The sequence below is a fragment of the Passer domesticus genome, chromosome 10 (assembly GCF_036417665.1).
Source record: "Passer domesticus isolate bPasDom1 chromosome 10, bPasDom1.hap1, whole genome shotgun sequence".
Classification (NCBI taxonomy): Eukaryota; Metazoa; Chordata; class Aves; order Passeriformes; family Passeridae; genus Passer; species Passer domesticus.
Window position 1 is genome coordinate 11,464,113 of NC_087483.1, and position 23,004 is coordinate 11,487,116.

The following is a 23,004-nucleotide window of genomic DNA, read 5'->3' on the forward strand; positions in this document are numbered from 1 at the left end:
CCCTGATTTTCATCCCATTCCAATAGAATAAATTGATGGAAATTATTTTTTACCATTTCATTTAAATTCTATTAAGTGCAATATTGCATATTTGAATAGTTTCATTAACTATTTTGAGAAATGTCATGCAAATATATTTGTTTCTTGGGAAATGTAATCTTGGAATGATCTTTCCTGTTTTACTGTTTTGCATAACTCTTTAGAATTATGATGCATTTCATTTGACTTTTCAATTCATGTAATCTCTCAGTTATTTCTGTGTTCTTTTGAGAAATATTTCTTCACTTCTGTACTTTTGACTTTTGTATGTATATCAAATTTGGTTTATATGTACATTCCTGGTGGACCTTTGGCCTTCATCACTTAACCCTGAATTTGATGGAATTTCCTTGAAGACAGATAACACAGTTGTTCAGCCAACAATCAGTAAGAGAATTAAAGGCAAGAATAACTAAAGACTTGTATGAGAATAAATGGAATAATGGATCTCTCATAGGTACACTTTAGTGTTGCTTTCTCTGATGTTTTTCTGGTTGGAAATCTCTCCTTGCCACCTACAGTCTAGAGATTTTAGACTTGTGTGAGCAGATATGGATATTTGTGCATGTAAGGGTGCAAAGTGGGAGCACAGTGGTCTCTGCACCCACATAATCCAACATGGCCAACAGCTGCAGTAGAACATTTCACAGAAATTTTGGCTGTTACTGTGAAGTTTGTACATAAATGGGAAAGGAGAGGGAATGGTGAGGGTCGAGCTTCACAAAATTCTTCTCAAATACAACTCAATTTCCTTCAATAATGTAAATTCCCCTGGAAGGGCAGGCTTGCCAAATAATTTCCTCCACCACCAAGGCATTACATCAGTTTGTGAGATAACAGCACATACAGAGGAACACTTATCTATTCTTCTAAAGGTAGTTAAACAGGAAAGGACTTAAAATATATTGGCTTAGGAGCTCATTTTAAATAATAATTTAAATGATTTTAAATAATTTAAATAATTTTAAATAATAATTAAAAAAAAATTTTAGTACAGTATTAACTATCAAATACAAATAAAGTACTACTTTTAAAAGTTATGTGTTTTCTGGATTTTCTGCATACCAAAAGCACTTTTGTGCCTACTGAAAGCACTTTACCCAAAGAGACATTGGCAGTTTTTCTCCATTCCTTTTACTAAGAAAAATTTAAAAATTCAGTTAGCTATGAGCACCATCATTTTCATGATCAGAATTCAGCTTTGAGGTAGAAATTCCACAAATATTTATGCAATTTCTGTTTTCTTCTTTTATTGTATTTACCTATGAAGAATTTACTTCTGTTTTCTATTTTTCTACACAATTCTTCTGACAATACTCTGTATATATCAGCAAAAGCCTCAGAAACAGACACAGAGATTTTAATCACAAAGCCTTAAAAAAAAATTTCAAAACAGAATGGTATTTTTTCGCTTAAAATAATGCAAAACTGCAAAGCCTATTACATTCCTCTCCTTTGTTTCATCCATTGTACTAGCTGGAGTAATTTACTCAGGGAATTAAGTGTAAAGTTCAGGTAGGGAAAGACCAGATTCAACTTCTTAGTATGACTTCCACAAGTTTGTGGTTTGGTGAAGAAAGCTGCTCAGTGCTCATTTTGAAGATGTTTTTTCCTTTTCTTCCAATTGTCTCAAAATTTATTTCCTTATTCATTTCATGCTGATGAAAGGCTCTGCAAAGCAACAGCAGTAAAATGAAACACTCACAGGGTTTTATATATAAACAGCTGGAAAATGAGCTAAATGGAGAATTGCATATGCACTCTGCAGAGACTGAAATTTTAAAGCGAAAACTGATGCAGTTCAGGGAAAACAGGAAAGTAGCCATGAATAATGGAATTAGGTGAGATACAGTCAAACCTCTCATTCAATTTTTATCTTTAAATCACTAAAATTATTTCTAGCAGTAATAGTATAGGAAGTCATATGCTGTTTCAGCAATCCATTCCTATTTAATTAAATTTATAAAGTATAAGTCCCAAGTTATCATTTTTGCCTTTTTGATTCATGCTATGGTTCATTTATTTTAATGCCTTTGGGAGTTTTGCCAGTTAATAATGGAAGAGGCCATTTTATTATGAATTGCTTCTTGCTTTTCCATCCTATGTATGTATTTATTTAGCTCACAGTGAAGGGAATTTTCAAATTTCAGAGGGGCTACCAGTAGGCAGAGCCACTGCCAGCTCTGGGTTGCAGCAGCCAGTGAGTGAGGCTCAGAACTCATAAAGTCAAACACAGGGAGACAAGTCTCAGATGGGTGGATTTGGGTGTCTGTGTGCTGATCTTTGATTTGTTTGCTAAAATGTGTTTCTGAAACTGATGTGCCATAACCTATCAACATCTGCAGGGAAGTTCTTGCTGGCAAGGCACCATCCCTGCAGGATCTGCAGTCAGCAAGTGAAGCTTGCTCATCCTCTCTGCTCACAAAATATTCTTCCCCCTTGGGGGTTTCTAAAACAATGTGTTTCTAAACCAATACCCTTAATAGCAAGATGCAGCAAAAGTAATGTTTTCCTTGGTTTATTTTTTGGTTGTGTTTTTTTTTTTTTTTTTTTTTTCTTTCTCAGACAAACTAAATCAATGTTCTTCAGAACAAATATGCTACCAAAAATAAAAACCCTCACAAATATTTTTTCAAGGACAGGACAGGGGAGGGAGAGGAGGAAACAAACAGCCTCTATTTTAATTGACTATATAATGCCTTCTGATAGTAGGAGATATGTTGGGAGAAATCCTAAAAAGATATTCAACACCTAGAAGATAACATAGGCCACCTGGTTTTCCACATATAAGAACAAGGGACCACAGTGATAACTTCAGCAGCCAAATCAGAGCTTCCTCCTGTGCTTCCTGTTACTTTAAAACTGGATTTATATGGCCTAGTAATCTGTGTGGTAGATACATTTTCTCAGCAATATCAATAAAACCACAGCTTCAGTTGTGTTCCAGAGAGGCCTCTGATTGTGCTTAGTGGCCATTCCTCATTTCCATCTTAGGATGTCCATGCTTCAACATCTGATTTTAACATACCAGGAAAGAATATTGAAAAATTCATTGTAACACATCTCACTTGGTAATAAATGTGAATAAATTGATACACTGTAGAAACCCTTATATTCAGAAAATCTGAGGATAAATTGTCTTTCCCTGGATTCTACTCTGTGTTATTCAGGAGTTCTGCTACCTGGTGATTGTTTTCCTAAGACTTACAGTTAAAACTGATATTCTGCCTTATTGGCATTTAAATAATAATAATTTTAAAAAATTGTTTAGACCAATCAAACCCATGCTTTCAGTTCACCAAAACATTAGTGAACACCAAATATTAGAAAATAATCCAGCAGGAAAGTGCACATATGGAATGAGCACTGGTGCCTACCTATATTTCACTTTCTCTTTCATGACACATCCATAAAACTATTCATTAATTTTTTTTTCCCCTGCTTTCTATCAAGCACAATGGCTTTTGTCTGTCTTTCCATCTCCAAGAGATACAATGAGATCTGCCAAACCTGAACCTTTGATTTGGACAAAACGTTTACACCTCCACCAGTGTCACTTGAACCATGGCCACTGTCAGTCACATCCTATGGTACCAACATGAGGAGCAGCAAAAGGCTTGGGGAAGCTGGCAAGAGAGAATTGCCTCCAGAAAATAATTACACAGACTGCTGTGTAGGGATTTCTGACAGGAAGAGATCAGATATTCACACACAATAACCTGCATCCACTGGCAGCCTCTGTGGAGCCTGGAATAGGAGCGACACCACCAGAGAGCTCTGATGGCTGAGGAGATCCAGGAGATCCTAAAGCTTTGGATTTGCAAACAAATCCCACGTGCAGCCAATACAAAGACTTGAAGCACCTTTTAATGCCTTTAGGATACCAGGCTCCTGAGTTTGTGCAGTCCCAGCATCCATGTGAACCAATGCCTTGTGCACAATCCATGGGCACACACAAACACCCCAAGGTGGCTTTGAGTGTCACAGACCTGTTCAGATGCACTTCTCACTCCAGCTTTGCAACCCACGGCCTTTGATTCCTTTCAGAGGTGAACTTTGGGATTTATCCAACATACTTTTGGAGCAGACACAGACAATCTAACTTCCTTGAAATATATTAGTCTATGCTGCTGCTATAAAGGCTCCAAATTAAATTCCCTACAGGGATTTTTAACTGCACCACTAAAATGTAAAAGGGTTTTCTTTTCCCTAGTAACAGCAACTACAATAGTGACTGTTGAATCTGGTTTTGATAATGACAGATGTTACAAAGACAAAATAGGAATGCTTGATGAGATTTTGGGTGTCATATCCCAATTTCATATATGTAACATATTTTGAAATTGGTTAACGATGTGACTGTTTCCTGCAACATAAGGTACAGCTTTTCATATTACATTAAATAAATTTTCTGTATGGCATCAGATTCTGTCTATAAGTTGCTCCAATTCAGTGTCTTTATTTGAAGCATTGCAAAAAAATCTTTAAATTCTTGTGGTGATATATGATCCTAATACATGGAGAAGCAGATGAATATAAGATCAGAGAATTTATACAAATCCTTGGCTGGGTACAATTTGTTCTCTCTCTGTTGCTATTTTATGTGTAGTTATAGAAATGTGGTTGAATAAAATGACAAAGCATTCTATTTTGATTGATAAAAACACCACTTTTTTTTTTTTACTTAAAAGTGCAATTTCCTTTTTTGAAAAAGTGCAACACCTACATGGTGTAGGAAGAGAGATTACAAAGTTCCAAAAAGAAGAATACTGAACAGACTGAATAAAATAATCAAATAAATAAATAAGTAATACTGGATTATGATTATATTTAGAAATATAACAATGGAGATATGGGTACAAAAGCTATTTATTTTTTTAATAGTTGAATTTTTTTAAAAACCCGTTCCTTATATTCCACCTCTCCTTGCCCATTTCCATCTTTTGTTACAAGAATTAAAATACTCTGATTTATAAATTCAAGAAACTCTGTTCATGTAATAGATTTTGGAAGTTACAGAAATAGGCAGCATGTCTGAATGCTCCCAAAAGTATTCACAAATTCGTAAAGCAAATGCTGAAGGTTCCATGTGGGTTTTAATTATAATATATTATTAGATTTCTACATAACTTAATGTGCCACATCCAACCCGAATTGTGCTATCTATGTCTTCAGAACACACAGCCCACTTTAACTCCTGCTTGCCAAGGAGGGGCATCCTCAGGGGCAAAGATGTCAGCCCTCAAATGTACTGAGTTCCACCCAAAAATAGAAAAACACATGCACAGAGCTGATACACAGGAATGAGCAGTTAGGAACTCTAAAGACCCTTATGTTTCTTTTGAACACTGGATTTACTCCACTCTTTTTGAGTCTCTAAGTTTCTGGCTGGAGCAAACTATCTGCGTGTTTCCCTCCTGAAACACCAGCAGTGAAATATTTCCAAAAAGATTATTTTTAAAGAATCATTGTGGAGTTCTATCCATGCCCTCAAGTGATATTTTCACCACCCAGCAGCTACAGTACAGAACACAGAGAGCAGGATGAGATAGCAAACTAATGGCAGCCATTTGAGTATCCTCTGAATAATTAATAAATTAGATCTATGGAAACCATTTAGAATGTCTCATTAAGCCGATTAACTCCCTATTTCATGAGCAAACACTGGGTGTTCTAACAGAATGGAAGGTAGGAACCAGTAGATAAATAACCATTATTAGAAGAGCTGAGATTTTTTTTTTTTCTGGCACAATTGCCAAGCTAGAGAGAAAGTGCTACTTGAAAGTCTCAGGGAGGACTTTCAAAAACTGGCATGACAGAAAATTAGTATGAACTATTACAGGGAAAAAAAAAAGATAATCAGATTATTTAAAAAGTGTTTGTGACAATGGAGCTAATAAGAACACTATCTAATTTGTACAGGCCATAAAATACAGCAGCTGTAAATTAAAGCCACAGGTACAACTCTAGTTCTGCTGAGGATTTAGTAGCTGGGCACAGGCACAGCGGATTAAAGCATGGCCCCTCAGGAATAAACGTGGTGCTTCCCAACTGGGAGGAGCACTGACAAGAGGGGATGCTTCAGGTGGCATTTAATCATCTGGCTGCCTGTGTATTTTCAGCATTCTTACCATAGTGTTTATTGCATTTTAAGTGATTAAAGAAATAAACTTCACACACAAAAAAATAAACTGTATCTCTGAGAACTTAATGAGACTTTCTAAACTACTGTCGTGTCCTTTATCAATTTAAATGTGGACTGGCTGCAGAGGAATTAGACATTTTATGGTGTACTGAAATTAAATTAGTGATGATTATTTGGTGATGTAAAATTAATGCATTTTAATTAGCTATTATTAATGAATCCATTTGCATGCTATTCTTTTCCTCAAGTACTAAACACAGAATAAGGATGTAACAGATTAAAATTTTGCAAATAATTGACAGTCTATTACCTAATATATTTTCATCCACACCTGGAAAATTTCAAGAGTACAGCAGTTTATTTTCTCAGTGCACAAAATATGATTACAGAAGAACCTAGAAAGAACATTGGTGTCTGAGTGCAGTCATGTTCTGTGGCCGTATTCACTCAGCAGCTTTTCCCAGGATAACTGAAATTCACATTACATGTTCTTGACATCGTCCACAAAAGCCCCTTAAAATCATTCCAAAACCTACATCATCATGCTGGGAATGTTCTCAAATGCCTTGCAGACACCTTAAACCTTGGAAACAACACCAAACCAGTCTCATATCAAGGATGCTGCTATGTAGGTTATAAATCATACTCTTTCCTAGCAGTAAGAACTATTCCTAAGAATTTGGAACCCTCCGCGACATCGCCAATAATTACATATTCAATTATTATAAAATTAGCCAATGATCTTAGCTGCTCAGTGGTAAAACAGACTTTCAAATACAGGGTTGGGTTTTTTACTCCTTTAAATAAGTCTCCAAATTTATGCTATTTGCATAAATAAAAAGCTGTACCTATTTTCAGCAGGCATTAACACAAGGAAAGATTGTGTCTTGTAGAAGACCAAACTCTGCAATCATAACAGGTCCCCTCCAGTTGTATTTATAAATGAATCTCCAAATTATTACTTTTATTGTCCCTGATGAGTGCTACTTTGCATTCCAGTTTCTGTTATTTATAGCACAAAGCCTCAGGGAGTGAGTACAAACAACATATGGAAGATCTACCAACTCATGCATAATCCTTCAGCTTGACTTGTGCTTCCACAGGGATTTGGGTACTAATACTGAATTATTTCCTTATTGGTCTGGAACCCTCTGAAGGCAATCCCCATTTTTAAGACCATGTGATCTTTATTCAATAAAGGAGGAAGAAAAAGAACAGAGCACAAGCTCAAGTCATCTTGTTTAGTTGGTTAAGAAGTTACACAGCACTAATGTTTTCCTGATATAATTAGGGAGGTTCTCATGTTAGCTCAACCAGCACACAGTGTGAATTTGATGTAGTTTTGGGACCAGGCTGCAATCCCTGTTCAGCTGATTTGCACTGGTTTGATAGCATAAATCAGACAAAAAGCCATTTTTTCAGGGCTAGAGAAACACTCAGAATAACAACAACAAGAGTGGGTATTTTTTCTCCTTTAGAAAAAACACCTGGAGTAAAGATCATGAGAATGTCCCTGCCCCTGCCATTTTGTAATTTCTCCCAAGTCCCTTGACTCATGTAAATGCAGAGTTACAACACTGGTGTCTCAAAGGCACGGGGAGCATTTTGCACTTGCATCTTGCACCTGGGGGCTGCCTCATTTAGGAAGGGAAAAAAAGGGGTGAGCAGGAAAGCAGAAGAGGCCCCTGAATGAGGAGGCCAGCTGAATTCAGGGGAATTTGACCCTGCACCCTCCAGGGGCTCAACACCAAGGGCTTGTTCTGCCTGGGAATGCTGAGGAGGAGGATGCTGAGGCATGGGATGCTGAGGCAGGACATAAAGATGGATTATTCCTGGTGGTTCTTGAGAAGAAACACTGGCAAAACTAAGAATTGTAAGCCAAAAATCTCTTCTCTCATTCTCAGTGAAAGAGAATTAATACTCTCAGTTGAAGAGTTAATTAATACTCTCTCCTGTCAAAGAGAATATACTTTATTGTACATTCCTTTAACAGGTAACAGTGTTCTCCAAGATACTTGAAACATGAAATCTGTTTTGAATTAAAATGTGGTCTTTTCTGAAATGACATTTCAGAAATGCAATAATCTCTCTTGCTACAGCTGTAACTTAAATGTCTATGACTATTCTGCATTTGTAAATAAACCTCAAATCCCACATTTGATTCTTATTATTTTGTAATCAGAAAATGGAATTAGCTTTGTAAATTTTGCCCCCTCCCCCTTTTGAAAGAGATTAACAATGACATTCTGTAATACTATGATATATTCTTCCCTCTGTCTTCCCACAAGTGACCAATACCTGATGCTACCTCACAGCTGGAGGCTAATCTTTCCTCTAGGGTCCCATAACACTGCTGTGGCTTATTTATAAAAAGGAAGCTGCACTCAGAAACTGTACAAATGCAATGTACTTAACCTCTTGCTCTTTCCCTCCTTCCCTCTCTCCCTCACCTCAAAACTTGATCATTGTTGTTCAATATATTTTTGAGCTACCACCATTTTCACCGAGGTCACTGGAGCCTTTTTTCCTTCTTAGCAATCAGATGTCACAATTTGTCAACCATTTTACTCACTTCAAGATGGGAACTTTTATTTGTTCACTTAAGAACAAACCCTGGCAGATAAATACAGAGGTTAATGTCTGCTTTAAATACAGCTTTGCTAACAAAGGGTTTTTTCAAGCTTAGACAATGCCCTGGTCCTGATGAAATGAATATTTGCATGTTTTTCCTTATGCTTCACCATATGCCATTGCCCGCAATGATGTTGAGTAATACAGCTGTCAGATTAGCTGATATGGCAGCTACTTTAATAGATTGAACAAATAGAACCTGATCACTTTAAATTAAATATGGGCATTTCTGCCATATGGTATTTTTCAGGGCTATAACACTGATTGCAAATATAGCCACTGTCATAAAATAAACTAAAAATCCTAGAGAGACTATTTACATAGACATCACAATATTGTCCGTGACAAATGAAGTGGAATTTCAGGTAAGGCGACTTTGGAATCAGATTTCAGTGTCTGGGGAGAACTCATTTTGCAATTTGTTGTATGGCTGTAAAAACAACAAATAATGCATTTTATTACTTGACAACTCCATTTTCTGAAACTACAGCTTCATTTTTATGATGAATATATCTGAATATGAAATGTATATCAAAATACATGAGGTATGAAAACACAAGCTTTGTTTCTGAAATATGAAAGTCCTTCTCTCATTATATAAACAACTGAGTAGTTACATTGCAATTATTGTTTTTATTTTGTTTATTAGTTTGTGGAATTCATTGCCCCACGTTGCTTTGGATACCAGGAGTGTAAATGAAAGAAAATCCCTCAGGGATAGGCTGTTCATACCCACAAGCTGGTGCAAGGAGCCCCAGATGACAGGACATACCAGCTAAAATATCACTCCCATCATTTCTCCAAAAATATTTTCCTTCCCTGAGTATCAGCTATGGTCAAAGACGGTGTTACTTATCACCTTCTCATCATCTTCAGTACCCTAATTTTTCTGTTCCTCAAGCAATTGGCTGAAAACTGGAGATGGGAGATAAAGGAGACAGCTTCTGTCTCTCCAACACAAAGGCAGCAAAAGGGAAGTGTCCACATTTCCACTTTGTGACAGAAAGACTTTTATTAAAGTCATCACTCAGGTGTACTTTTAAGTAAAATAATCACCTTATACTTCAACTTAGAGATTAATTTTTCATGAAGATTATTTAAATGAAGAGGGGCTGTATGTCAATGTTACCAGTTGAACTGATATGAACAAATTTTTCTTTACATGCAGTACCTGAATTTGTTGCTATGAAACATGAAACTTAGTAACAATATAGCATGCTTTGACAAGAGCAGTTATAAACACATCTTAAATATCCACATTTCTTCGCAAATTTTTTTTCTACAATGCTGCTTACATTTAAAATCTATAATGTCTTCTATTATTTGAAGATTCCAAAAATATTTGCTAAAAGTCCTATTTATTTGTTACTACATAAAGTTTTCTGTTATATAAACACACTGCAAATAAGAATGTAATTTTTAAAATCAAAACTATAAGGCAAGAGCATTGGGAACAGTGAATTTTAAGCACAATTTTCAAATCTGGTAAATTATCTAAATTATAATGATGGTTAATTATGTTTTTCCTTTTACAGAGTTGCAAAGGAGAACTGCATCTTGGTTTTAGTACACAGGCCTCAGCCCAGTCTTTGAAATGCAATGAGCAGTAGGAAAATTTGGTGTCGTCCTATCCTGAGACAGTGCTTCTATTTACCAGAGGAAAAATTGCTGTTCTGTGAAACCCTTATGCCAATATTCCCAAGTGGATAAGGGTCTAAAGGCCAGAAGGAATGCAGTGTATCATGCCATAACTCTTCAGCATAGAGAACTGTTTTGTCTAACACCAAGGAAAGTTTTTGCTGGTATTGATCCTAGCACTGGCTCTTTATCATCAGTCAAGACCCATCAAAATCAGGATCCATTTGAGGGGAAGGAAAGTCAAAAGGGGAGGAAAGAGAAAAAGGCTATGGGACTTGACTGCAATGTAAGCATGCTGCTCATTAATTTAGGATTAATTGATTCAGAAAGCTGTCCTGATCAGGATAGGAAGCTGGAAATTATATCTTTAAGCAAGTCTTTTCTAGAAAATTATTTCAAACAATAGTATCAATTATCAGTTCAGGAATTAGCAGGAAATTTGTCAGGTGGCAAGACTTCATTGATGATATTTTCTGTAGAGGTTTTAGTTAGCACTCGGAATCCAGACAAATACAGGAGGTAATTGATTTAAGGTGTGGAAGATTTCTTTTTACAGCACTGTCATCCTCTCTCTTTCTAACCCTTCCCACTCTCGAAGAAAAGACAAAAAGCAGCAATAGGGTCCTATTTCCAAAAGCTGTCTTAGAGATAAATGAATATTATCTCTGCAGCTGCATTCAATTAATACACTGCTTAGTCATTTACAGTTCTTAGATTTTTAAAATTATTTTTTTCTTTTTGTTTGATCAAAATAAAAATGCAAAAAATTTCTCTCTCCCTTTCTGCGAGAAATATTTTGCTTTTTTGGCCACCCACTTTGCAGCATAATGCTCACTGTCAGCTCATGGGTACAGTGTTCAAAGATGTGCAAAGCTTTATTGACATTTTTAGTGCTATAAAGTCTTCTAACTACAAATCTGATCATAGTTTATAGGAAATCTGAGACAGAGAATCAAGGTAGGGGAGTGGGACTATGAAACAAGAGCTTGAAGAACTGCATCTTGGTTTTTTTCTGGCATTCTCAAGGCTGAGATCAATCACAGCCTCATAGGCCCTTATGGTGCTGTTTGATTTTGGGGAGGTAAAAACTGTGTCCTCTTCACTGCATGATATCAGTAATAACATCAGAGCATACTAAATTGCTTTTTTAATATATATGAGAAGTTAATTTGGAAAATCAACCAGGGTTTTAAACATTTTCAGCTCACAGTACTGAACCCACCACCCTTCAGTCCAAATAATGATCAAGTTCTGTTCACAGCCACTCCCCATAACTCTGTGACAAAAGTGGAAGCATTTAAGTTTTTAGTAGCTCAGCCTGCCAGTGTCAGACCATTGTTCTTGTTTCAAAAGGGCCTATGAGAGATACAAATGAAGTGACCTGAGCTGTATGAAAGAAAAAATGTAAATGCAAGCACTTCTCAAAAGCTGCACCATGAAACAGATGTTTAACCAGAGGAGTTTTTTCACCTTTTTCCAATTAAACAGAGGAACAACACAGAACTGAGGTCTAAATTTCAGATCTATCAGGATGGAATAAGATTCTGGTTTTGAAGAACAAATGCTCAAGACACCCTTTCGAGTCCCTTCCGACCCTACATACGTGATACTCTAAATTTGAGCCAATAATCCCTTTGGAGCATGTGAAGACTAAAGGAAGGCCAGGACTCTACATTATTAAGGGGTGTCCAGGTTTGGAGGTGACAGCAAGGCAAAGTAATTGGCTTACACAGTTCAGTGTCCAAGTAACGTGCCAGATGAAAGGAGCTTTCAAACCTCTCCCTCCTCATCGGCTTTGATTCCTTTGTACTCCAGCGGTTCACAGAGAGACTTACAAGGAGAGCTGGATACCTATTGACAGCTGAGAGGAATTATTAAGGTGAACTGAAATGAAATGCCCTTGTTTCCTGCACCAGTGAACATCCCAAATGTGGCATCTCTTTTATTAGAGATGAAACTACTCTGTTATTCTCTCCGTTCCACCGTTCTCTGAATGTTCGAGATAGCAATTTCAATGGCAGCCAAGGACACTGAATACATTGTATTTCAGAGACAAAAGGCCCATTGTGATTGTTCACTGGTGTTTCTACCCAGGAAAATTAGAATGGCACAACCCATTCTAAAATTAATAAATATGTAGAAACATATATCAGTATTATAATAATCTTTTTTAAAATCTCGTCTACAGTAGTGAAATATAAGACATAGGATAAAACAAAAAAAGTCTCAGGACACTCACTAATCAAACCACTAAAATTAATGAAATATTAGTAAACTAACAGTGAAGGGAATATGATTCTAATCTATTGTCTCCCTTGGGAAAAAAAATAAGTATTAGTACTAAGATTTTTTTTCCCCAAATATTTATTTGCTAATAAACCTCCAAAAAATGTTGTCATTATGTTTGTAGCTCAAATACATTATGAGTGTCTTGGTTTGAATCTATTCTGTTGCATAAAAAGAACTTTTGATTGTTTTTGTCCCTAATAAGTGGGGGTGGGGATGAGTGTGTGTGTGTATTTTCATGCAACAAAACCCCCACACCAACCCAAAACCTTTATGTATTCACTGTATACCACCAGAGTCAGAGGTATTAGGACAGATCAACAACGCAATTTTTTAGGGATTAGCTAACACAGGAAAAAAGCCATGAAGATTATGCAATTGGAAAAAAAAATACCTATTTGGAAACTGTAAAAGGCAATGATGGACAGCAAACTTTACATTCTACTGTAGAGTTCAGTACTACAGTAATTATACACTGTACTACAGTAATTATAAGTGCATTACCAGTCTGTTTAGTAAATTTTTCTACTTCATTCTAGTCTGCAAAACTAACTGATTTTTACAGTTCCAGCTGACTGAAACTATTTTCTGACCTCTTGAAAGTGCCTCTTCCATATTCTGATAACATTTACAGAACACTTATCTTCAACAATTAGTGATTTTAGGGGAGAAAAAGAGCAAGAAGCCAGCCAAGAAATCCAAATGCATTGCTTTGGTGCTTCACAGCATCCAAATGTATTTTAAATGATAATTCCAAATACAGCAGCCTGTATGCTCAATATTAATGCAATTTGTACTGGTGGCCAGTTTGTGCTCTGTCATGCAGAAATGCATTTCTTTTAAAGCCTGTGGCCAAGCGATAAATTGCACAGTGCTCTCTAAAAAAAACTTATAATTCACATTTTTATCCAACACCTGATAACACAGGGGCCCCTGAAGTCATTGCAACATGCCAGATGCAACTTCAAACAGTGCCCATTTCCTAAAATCACCAAGCCAGAGATAAATTTTACATTTTCCTTTCACAGAAGTTGAACATTTGTTGCTCTCTTTCAAAATGAAAAAAAAAAAAGAATTAAAGAAATTGAAGACAATCTAAAGCTGCTGAGTTAGGAGAAAGGATGCCATCTTGTTTCACTAACAGATATGCCATAAATAAACAATTAATTAATTTAAAATGCCTTTGCTTGGGAACATAGAGAACTTGACAACATCTGAAAAAGATGCTGGATTCCCTAATGGTCTGGATCTCACTTTTAGGCTTTTAAATTTTCTTCTCTAGGGACTTTTAAAATCTTACACTTATGAAAATAAAAGTGCATGTAAAACATTCATAAAAGTATTATACACTTACAGTTTAAAAATTCATTGCTCTTTTTTAACCTAGCATCTCTTAGCGAGAAGCAGATATGTATCAAACATGGTCAAGGGCAGAAAATAATAACTAGAATCCATTTTCAACAAGTTAGTAATTTCATTCTTCATATTCTAGCTCAACATCAGTTAGGTGAAACATTACAACAAGCCAAATCCCGTAATTCAAGAAAATAGCTTTTTACATTTTTGTCATTTCTGTCTTTCAAGAAAAGCACCTGTGATCCTTTCAGAGTCCCAAAGGAGGTTCCTGACTGACACAGCAGTGAAGAGCAATCAGGCACTGACTGCTCCTTAAAAAGAGGATTTAACGTGATCAAAAGCAGGGCAGGCTGCCAGTTTTCCTGGCAATCCCAAAAGCACAACATTCCATTGTTGTTTAGGCTGCCCCTTGTGTGAGGACGCGAGGCTTGACTCCATTTTCATCAGAAGGCTGATTTATTATGTTATATATTATATTAAAATACTACATTAAAACTATACTAAACGAACAGAGAGAGAAGATCAGAAGGCTACAAAGACAAGAATAGAATAAGAATCAATAATAAAAATCCTGTGACTGCTCACAGCCTTGGCACAGGTGGCTGTGAGTGGTCACTGATTGAAAACAATCCACATAGACCAATGGAAGATGCACCTGTTGCATTCCACAGCAGCAGACAGTTATTGTTTACATTTCTTTCCTGAGGCTCTCAGCTCCTCAGGACAGGAAAAATCCTAGCAGAGGAATTTTCACTAAAATATCATGGCTACATTCCATTACTCACGCTCCCCCAGCCCCAATTCACACTGACCTCAAGCAGGAGCCTTGGCTGCCCAGCCTGGGTGAAAATGACAAGCAGCCACTCTCTCCAGTGAGACTGGATCAAAGAGAACAGGGTAGGAGACAGAGCTGATGACACCACTGCCCTTTCTAAGCTGCCTGCTACATCAGCAGCTCGGTGTGTGTGACACCTTGTCACATCCACATTCTCTGGAAAAATCCCTTTGCCCAGGATTTTCTCCTGGGATGCTGAGAAGCCTCGGAGAAAAAGGAGAACAATAATTATCTCATTTGCTTCTCCTGTGTTTTGCTCCTTTGGAATGTGTTTGGAGATTGTTTCATTGGATTCTGCTGTGAATTATTTTGGCTCAATGGCCAACCAGTGCCAAGCTGTGTTGGGACTCTGGAGAGAGTCACAAGTTTCATTATTATCTTTTTAGCCTTCTGTAAGTATCTTTTCTGTATTCTTTAGTATAGGATGGTATAATATTCTTTAATATATAGTATCATAAAGTAATAAATTTGCCTTCTGAGAACATGGAGTCAGATTCATCATTCCTTCCTGCCACAAGGGTCCCCACAAATACAATAATACCTAAAAAACTTCTATCAAACTAATTTTAAGAATTCATCCCTATTTAGGCTCCATCTTGCAAGCCACTGATGCACTTGCTGCTGGAAACATGACCAACAGTGGCTGGAGAATCCCAGTTGTATTCCACATCGGGGACTTTGCCAAAATGTGGTTCTTACTAGAAATTAATTTATGCACAATGACTTGATAGTGTAATTATTCTGTAAGTGTATTTTCTTATTGAAAAGTTTTCCTTATAAGTAGTAAATACCCCAAATGGGTCCAAGAAGAAATTAAGACAAACTACTTGTTAGTCCTTGCAGATCTGAAGTGCAGCAGGTTTTGCCTGCAATTACTCAGATATAAGGAGGTTCTATTTTCCATGCAGCCAGCAGCTCCAATGTCACACAAACAGTCACTTTTTCCCAAGAGTTCAGCTTCCCTAATACTCTTTGAAAAATGCAGTCTGCATACTTCTTTTTGAGTGCTATTTTCCACATTTTATTTAACATGCAGAATTTTTTTTCTTGGGACCCTTGGGCTTTGTAGTCAGAGGTGGCCTTGACTTGACTCTTAATTTGAGATTCCACCAGAACCACCATAAGAAGCAACAAAAGGATGAATTTAGGCACTTCTCCATAAAAAAGAAAAGACCCAAGAAAACAGTCTAAATATAATTATAAAGAAAGAAAAGGGATTGTTAAGAAAGCCTTTGAAAGCCTCAGATTCCAATTGTATTTTCTAGGTCCTTGACATCACCCTCCTGTTTTGACACCCATTCAACATGCTGGTTTCCAAGCCTTCCTTGACTGATTATTCCATTCAGCACAGCAGCACATAAGGCCAAGATTTGAGTAGGCAGTAAACTTTTCAAAACACTTGTTTTACACCTACCACTCCGAAACTATTCTTTAAAGTCCCTCTTTTTGTTTTGTGTTTTTTTTTTTTTTGTTTTTGTTTTTAAATAAGTGTTTAATCTAAAACATTTCTTCCCTCCAAATTCTTGCAAGAACATTAGGTGAAAACAGAACTGTTACCTTTCATGATTACATTCAATGAGAATTCTAGTTGCAATAGAAACATTTTATGTCCTCTGACTTTCTCATAAAACAGTATTTATAGAGCTTATTCACATAGTACCATTGCTTTTTCCATTCACATTCCTGTATCATCTATATTATTATAGTTTATAAATCCTTAACAGGCTAACATACAACAAAATTTTGCTGCATACAGAAAAGAGAAAGAGATCATTTATTCACCACAAAATTCAATTAATGCATTTTTTATCTGCTTCTAGAAATTTCTTATTCCAGCAGACCTTTGCACAGAAAGTTCTATTTCAACAGACAAGAAAATAGTAATTTTTATATTTAAACATTGTTTTCCTGCATCTTTTTGGACAGCGCCATGCAGGACTAACAAGTCTCTTCCCCTTATAACACAATAAAGCAATTTAAGAAAAACTGACTGGAAAAAGAAGATTCACCAGAGCCTGAAGAAATTTTCTGTTCCATTTTGACTGCTTCTCTCTTCATGATTAATTACTGGTGCCTATTTACAGACCCTCCCTGTGCAGTGAACCCCAAACCAGTTTGTAGAGGGGGGAATCAGTAGTATTGTGTGAACATCACCAAGCAGTACCAATCCCACTGCCAAACTCTGTGCAGTAATTGTTTCCAAGTTTGATTCCCTGGTGTGTGGACAGAGACTTTTTTGGATCCTGAGAGCCAAAGAGCTCTGTAATTGGTGTGGTGGATGACAGCTCCCACACACTTGGGGCTGACATTGCTTCACAGAGGATGTGAATTGGCTGGGAAACCCACATCCTGCAGTCCTCACCCTCAGAGTCCTGAAAACTCTGTGCCACATTTGGCATTTCAACATTTACTCATTGCTGCCAGTCTGCATATTTTGAAAGCCATAACTTCTCCAACTACCCTGGCCAGCTTGTTGTCCTCAAACCACCACAGCTCCGACAACATCACTGCATAAAACATATGTGACATTTGGCTTTGTTTTCTGCTGGATGAATGCTGTTAGATAAATGCATTCAAATAAATTTGTTTTAAGGGAGACACCTTTTTAGCATTTGAGGTCTGAAGAGAAAATGAATGCAGTATTATCTTTCCTGTGGAAAGAGAATTCATTGGCAAATACAGAGCTTCATGAAATGAGCAGAAAATGTAAGACCAATTTGACTTTCTTCTTCACCTAAAGCTCATAATAGCACAGAAAGCATTCTGTTCTGTCTCTCCTCATTGAAACATTACTGAGACAAGCCCATTTAATTGGAGCAGAAAAAGTTTTTTCCCCTGAAAAACCTTCAGCTTCGGTGCACATGTTAATCTGCCTTCATTCCAATTTTCTGACAGCAAGAGTCATTGGATTTATTTCACTGAATTGCAGTAGTTCACTAGTGAATTATACTATCATTTTAAACTGATTGCATTTTCTAGGGAGATAATAGCACAATCATTAGATAAGTCCAACTCCTCATTTATCAACATCTTATTCAGGTAACTCTGAAAAGAAGAAGGTATCTTAAGACACAGGGAAAAATTAAAATACAATTTACAGAGAAAATAAATTCATGTCACATCCTTGACATGAATATCATAATACTTTTGTTTCAGATATCAATCTAAGAACACTTACAAAACACTGGGAAATTCTGAAACCTTCAAAGCTCAGCTGGCTTCAGCTTCTCAGGACAGGAGGAGAATGCTCAAGTTTAAATTCCTCTGCTGCACCTTGTAGCAGAGAAAACAATCAGGAGAATGTTGCTAGAGGGGGACAGGATGTCTCAACACCTGCACAGACCATACCTTGGTTCCAGGGGCTGCTGCTCTCTGCCACCAGGCAATAGAAATCTCACAAATTACCACTGGATTCACGGTGGGCTGCGGGGCAGGCAGCAGGAGAGAACACCTAATTACTCCCCACAGTAATAAAATAGCAAAGCAATAAAATAGTTCTTGTAATTTTTCTGCCTTTTCCATCATTTCTGCTACAATGGCTATCATATTTTTTACTGTTGCTTCAAACAAATGTAGAGTTGCACTTCAGTTCACGTCACCCTCTCTCCCTGCTACAGGAAGGTGTATTTTTTCAAGCATCATCTTAGGTTTCAGCACCCTGATGATTAAAGAACACATGAGGCAAAATGCACACATTGAAAATACACCAAACACCGACTAAACCCACATGAAATATTTATAATGCCCTCAGAAGAACCAGGCTGAGGCTCTTTTTGCTTAATTTCTCCAGGGTCAGGTTGCCACTGCTGTCACCAAGATTTCACCTCCTTTATACCCTCATTCATTCCTTCTCCAGCAAAAGCTACAGTGACAGTGGACATTGTGATACACAGAAGGAGGTTCTGATTATTGTCTAAATAAATGTTGTGGTCTAAGCAGCAGGCAAATCAAATGTAACAAGTACTCCAGTCAGATTTTGAGTTTAGGGAAAGTTTGTCTCAGTATCAGGAGTTTCTAGAAAAACTTGCATTCATAGCAACATATTCAAGGGTTTTACTCCCACAAAGTTGAACTCATGAATTAAAAAGTTCTGCTAATGAAATACCAGAGTCAGAACTCCAGCTAACTCTTCTTTGGACATTTTCTACTCTCCTGAATTTCTACTTGGCAAGACTGCTTATTTCTCTGAGTCAAGAGAGGCAGATGTAACAACCTGTAAGAGCCATGTTAAGCCAGCTGCTTAACCTGTCTCCTAGACTTCTGCAGGAGCAATCATGACAAGGAGACCAAGAAATAATTGAATAAAAACTTTTTTTATAAAACTTTTATAAAACAACAATGAAAATGTGTGATGGGCAGAAAGAGAGGGAAGGAAGAAGCATGGCTTAGCACAAAGTAGAAATAACAGTATTCTTACTTAAAATAGAGAACTTCGTAGTAGGTTTGCATACCTAACTACTTAAAAGTATTAATTAGTAAAAAATAATCTGATCACATATAGCTCTACACCAGCTGTAAACATTTCAAGTTAGCAACAACAAAATTTCTTTTTTAAGTAATTCCAAGTTTTTAGTGGTCTATAAATGCAACCTATATTAACAGAACATTTTAATATTCAAGTGGAAAATGGCCATTCACACTTCAATATCCCTGCAGCCACATCTATCAGAAATGTACCTTTCATCCCAGTTTATGAGGAGAGTGAATACTCCATTGGAGCATTTCCCAGTTTGGATGAAGAATGAAGGTTAACCAAAAGCAAAGGTGTGATTCCAGAGCAGGGAGGTGCAGGCAGATGAGCCCAGTAAGGCAGAACATGGAACAAGTTCACTTGAGAAATCATGGAATAGGTAAAACTCTGCCAGAAATACTGGGTTTGGGGTTTTTTTTTTCCCCACATTAAAAAAACCTAGGGCTCCCTGGATAGGCTTTATTTTTCTATTGCATGGAGGTCAGCTAATTGTATGGGAACACTTTATAGGTGGTAGAGAGAAGAGGGAGTCAGCACAGCTTTCTAAAGGTAAAAGAAAAAAAAAATCAATTTGTTTCTGTGTATCATGCTACACAGAGGTAGCCCAAACACATTTCAAAATGAGCATCCTTTTTATCCTTACTGGTACTGAGTTTGAAAAACTTTGTAATAGGAGTAGGGGGTAACTTTCAGCGTAACAAACTATAAAATCTTAATTCCCAAGGCTTTCTTCCTGAAAGCATTCTGAAAAGTTTGCATCTTGGGTTTAGTTCTAGATCATGGAGGAAACAATCCATACTCAACCCTTTCCAGTTAAAACTCAAATTGTTCTTGTGTTAAACAAACTCAGAAATAAATTTCAGTCACTAGAGAAAGAGTAATCAATTATTTTTCTGCTCTTAAGAAAACCATGAAGTTTCTGGTATTAAAAAGCAATATTTTGTACCTATTTTGCTCACTAGATGCTAAGGGTTAAAAAATTCAATATTTTGTTTTTAAAACAGCAATTCAAATTGATGACAGTTCTTCAGTGGGACATGTTCCCACAGACATTAGGATTTTGTTACATTTACTATTCTAATGTTATACAAAAGTAAAAGATGAAAAAGTAAAAGCAAATTCATCAAATGCTTACAAATCCATCTGAAAAAACCAATTTTCTTTGTCACTTATTATCCATCAGTCAATCTAAGCATCTTTTTTTCATTTTTAAGCTGTCAAATCAAACTCCATTTGACTAAAATGAACCTTTAGAGTCAAATGTTGATATGCAGTATGATATTTCCTGGTACATATACATCATTTGGCTATTTGACTACAGCTCCCTTCTCATTTGAATGAGCTTTCATGCCTTTCTGACATGTGCCTTCCAGCCATCTCTCCTGACTATTGATATTAATGCAGCAGAATGCTAATAAACATGATTCAAACCACGGGAGAAGAGAGGCTCACAAGGCTGTACAAGCCTACCATCTGTTTGTTTTTACTTCACTGTTGTTATTTCACTGGATCATCCCCCCTGTGCCACAGCCATCCAGTGACATGAAGCTCAAACCAAGAGCACCAGGCACCAGATTTTGCTGTCCTCTCTCCTCATCTCGGGCACAGCTCAGCACTCAGTGGGCATCTGGCACAAACACAGAGTGCACCCACAAAACCAGCAAGAGTAAAACAAAACAAGGTGACAAAGCTGCTTGGGCCACTAAGTATGGCAAGAGACCAGTGCTCAGTTCTCTCCTTTCCAAATCACAATGTAAATTCGCTTACCTGCACCTCAGTTCTGGACTTGGAAGGAGTGGCAGGACTTCCCATCTCTTGTGGAACCTCAGGCTCTGTAGCTGGAAGAAACAGACTCTTTCAGAGAGAGTTTTGGGAGTGTGTGAGCATCCTGAGCAGGGAAAAAATAAAAATTTAAAAAAAAATTAAAAAAGGAGGCAAAAATGTCTTTCCTTCCTTCCCGCACATGAAGTAGAATAGTGATCCTCGTAAATTGCCCATCTTGGTAAATAGCCCATCTGCCCCCCTGCTCTGTTTTCAGCACAGTTCAAATGTACTTAGGGAAAAATAAAACCAGGAAAATCATATTTGACTGTTTTCCTTTTGTATGTACCTTACATCCAAGTACTTCCAGCCCAGAAGTTCTCCTTTTAATTATTAATTATCATATTTACATTTTAATTTAATGACTAATTGTAATTTAATCATTTTAATAGTTAATTCTTCAGCAAGTGCTACTTAGCCTGTTAATTCTTGTTTGTAACTCATATTTTATAAATAATCCTTACTCCCACTTGCCAGTAATATTTAGTAGCGATACTTTATAAGGCCAAATACCTGGCATTTCAACAATAAAACATCCAGTTTTATTGATTAGTGCAGTGTCTTTCATAAAAACCCAGAACTAAGTTTTAATTTCATTTGGAATTCATGTTGCAGGCTCCATAGGTAACTATCGCCATTATAAAACAAAACCAAACCAAGATCAAGAGCTTTGGTTTAAACCAACCAGAAGTGCTCCCACTATCCATTTTTCTGTGCTCTACCTTAACTTGATAAAATATGTTGGTAATTCAGGCTTAGCAACACTGCCATGAACATTAACAATTAAGATTATTTAAGATGATGGTTTGTAAAGATGAAGAAAACTGATTTGGACAGAACAAAATTTTTTTCAAGCTTTGAAACTACTTGAAGTTCAGTGCCGTTCACTGTTAGAAATCAGTGTCAGGGAGGTTGACTCTACCAACCCATAAAGCATGGGAGGGGTTAGACCCAGCTGGCAGAATTCTATTAATTGTGCAGGACTTTAATGCTTTTTCCTGGCACAAGTCAGTCAAAGCCTTCATTTTCACGTTTTCTCCTTCTGTTCTCTGTGGCTGCTATTCAACTTCTACTCTAAGTTATTTCTGTACTACAGCTCAGTGCTATCCCATAGCTTCATTTTATTCCAGAGGTCAATTTCTGCCACAACAGTCATTTTAAATGTAAATTTTCAAATAAATAACAAGAGAAAAAAACCCACCCACAACCAAATATGTTTGTAAAATATTTGTATTCAGAGCAGGAAACTATCTTCTTTATTATGCAAAAAAGTCTTGGACCCTCATTTCTCCTGGAATTAGAATATTTCAGTCTCAATTCTAGTAGTACATTTAGTTTATCTTTACAGTTTAGCTATGCAATTTAATCTGAGCTTTAAGCCAATTATTTAATTCTAGTGTAAACATGCAAGATATACAACTTTATTTGGTCTGCCAGGCAGAACAGAAATCCTCAATAGTTACTAGGAATAAAATAAAAGTTAACAAAAATTATGTGCCTCCTAAAAATTATATGTTTGTGAAACAAAGGTATTTCTGTTTTGACTTTCATTCTGAATAGTTTATTCTCACCACAAAATATGTTTCCTGACTCCATCATGACATTTTTTTTCATAATTGTCTAGATAACATCTGCCAAAACACTGCTAAATACAAAGAATAAACATAAATATCATTCCTAATGATAACATGGTAGGTAAACAAAGATTAAACAAACAAAACCCTAAATCCAAAACCCACTTGGAGCCATTTTCTTTGATGAAGAGTCTTCCCAGGGCTGTCA

The 23,004-nt window shown here is 36.7% G+C and overlaps 1 long non-coding RNA gene across 1 annotated transcript in view; it reads right to left on the bottom strand.

Annotated features, from left to right (window-relative positions):
• The window catches only part of LOC135309411 (uncharacterized), a 45,298-nt gene that overhangs the window by 20,048 nt on the left and 2,246 nt on the right, over window positions 1-23,004 (bottom strand). The window contains exons 2-4 of the long non-coding RNA XR_010369682.1: window positions 21,169-21,239; window positions 18,279-18,353; window positions 18,109-18,203 (exon numbers count right to left, since the gene is read on the bottom strand). This is a non-coding gene — a long non-coding RNA (uncharacterized LOC135309411). The remainder of the gene's footprint in view (window positions 1-18,108; window positions 18,204-18,278; window positions 18,354-21,168; window positions 21,240-23,004) is intronic.